General features: G+C 39.0%; 1 protein-coding gene across 1 annotated transcript in view; it reads right to left on the bottom strand.

Annotated features, from left to right (window-relative positions):
- The window catches only part of LOC143276834 (G-protein coupled receptor GRL101-like), a 203,764-nt gene that overhangs the window by 15,601 nt on the left and 185,663 nt on the right, over positions 1-2,500 (bottom strand). The gene's annotated exons all lie outside the window — the stretch shown is intronic.

Here is a 2,500-nt window from a genome sequence, read left to right as displayed (position 1 = left end):
TCATGTATGTACTATGAGACGCTATGTAAGTGTGCATATCATTCATTCATTCATGTATGTACAATGAGACGCTGTTTAAGTATGCACATCATTCATTCATTCATGTATGTACTATGAGGCGCTATGTAAGTGTGCATATCATTCACTCATTCCTGTATGTACTATGAGACGCTGTGCGCAGATTGGACTATTCAGCCATCTGCGCATTCACAGATAGATTCATGAGCATCCTCCCCCCCCCACCCCACCACCACCCTCCCCCCATCCCCCAGCTGGATGACAACGATGGTCATCATCGATCTCGATGGACACACATCATGAGACGCTGTGCAAGTATGTATATCATTGATTCATTCCTGTATGTACTATGAGGCGCCGTGTAAGTATGCACATTATTCATTCATTCAGGTATGTACTATGAGACGCTGTGTAAATATGCACATCATTCATTCATTCATGTATGTACAATTAGGCGCCGTGTAAGTATGCACATCATTCATTCATTCAGGTGTGCACTATGAGGCGCTGTATAAGTATGCATATCATTCATTCATTCATGTATGCACTATGAGACGCTGTATAAGTATGTATATCATTCATTCATTCCTGTATGTACTATGAGACGCTGTGTAAGTATGCATATCATTCATTCATTCATGTATGCACTATGAGGCGCTGTGTAAGTATGCATATCATTCATTCATTCATGTATGCACTATGAGGCGCTGTGTAAGTATGCATATCATTCATTCATTCATGTATGTACTATGAGACGCTGTGTAAGTATGTATATCATTCATTCATTCATGTATGTACTATGAGACGCTATGTAAGTATGCACATCATTCATTCATTCATATATGTACAATGAGGCGCTATATAAGTGTGCATATCATTCATTCATTCCTGTATGTACAATGAGACGCTGTGTAAGTATGTATATCATTCATTCATTCATGTATGTACTGTGAGACGCCGTGTAAGTATGCACATCATTCATTCATTCAGGTATGTACTATGAGACGCTGTGTAAATATGCACATCATTCATTCATTCATGTATGTACAATGAGGCGCTATATAAGTGTGCATATCATTCATTCATTCATGTATGTACAATGAGACGCTGTTTAAGTATGCACATCATTCATTCATTCATGTATGTACTATGAGACGCTGTGTAAGTATGCACATCATTCATTCATTCATGTATGTACTATGAGACGCTGTGTAAGTATGCACATCATTCACTCATTCCTGTATGTACTATGAGACGTTGTGTAAGTATGCATATCATTCATTCATTCATGTATGTACTATGAGACGCTGTGTAAGTATGCATATCATTCATTCATTCATGTATGTACTATGAGACGCTGTGTAAGTATGCATATCATTCATTCATTCATGTATGTACTATGAGACGCTGTGTAAGTATGCACATTATTCATTCATTCCTGTATGTACTATGAGGCGCTGTGTAAATATGAACATCATTCATTCATTCCTGTATGTACTATGAGACGCTGTGCGCAGATTGGACTATTCAGCCATCTGCGCATTCACAGATAGATAGATTCATGAGCATCCTCCCCCCCACCCCACCACCACCCTCCCCCCATCCCCCAGCTGGATGACAACGATGGTCATCATCGATCTCGATGGACACACATCATGAGACGCTGTGTAAGTATGCATATCATTGATTCATTCAGGTATGCACTATGAGGCGCTGTACAAGTATGCATATCATTCATTCATTCCTGTATGTACAATTAGGCGCTGTGTAAATATGCACATCATTCATTCATTCCTGTATGTACTATGAGGCGCTGTGTAAATATGAACATCATTCATTCATTCCTGTATGTACAATTAGGCGCCGTGTAAGTATGCATATTATTGATTCATTCATGTATGTACTATGAGACGCTGTTTAAGTATGTATATTATTGATTCATTCCTGTATGTACTATGAGAGGCTAGGTAAGTATGCATATCATTGATTCATTCATGTATGTACTATGAGACGCTGTGTAAGTATGCATATCATTCATTCATTCATGTATGTACTATGAGACGCCGTGTAAATATGCATATCATTGATTCATTCATGTATGTACTATGAGACGCTATATAAGTGTGCATATCATTAATTCATTCATGTATGTACTATGAGACGCTAGGTAAGTATGCATATTATTCATTCATTCATGTATGTACTGTGAGACGCCGTGTAAGTATGTATATTATTCATTCATTCAGGTATGCACTGTGAGGCGCTGTGTAAGTATGCACATCATTCACTCATTCTTGTATGTACTATGAGACGCTGTGTAAGTATGCACATTATTCATTCATTCCTGTATGTACTATGAGACGCTGTGCGCAGATTGGACTATTCAGCCATCTGCGCATTCACAGATAGATAGATTCATGAGCATCCTCCCCCCCGCCCACCCCACCCCAGCTGGATGACAACGATGGTCATCATCGATCTC

The sequence above is a fragment of the Babylonia areolata genome, chromosome 33 (assembly GCF_041734735.1).
Source record: "Babylonia areolata isolate BAREFJ2019XMU chromosome 33, ASM4173473v1, whole genome shotgun sequence".
NCBI lineage: Eukaryota > Metazoa > Mollusca > Gastropoda > Neogastropoda > Buccinidae > Babylonia > Babylonia areolata.
Note: the sequence above shows the minus strand (reverse complement) of the source record. Positions and strands in the feature narration are given on the sequence as shown.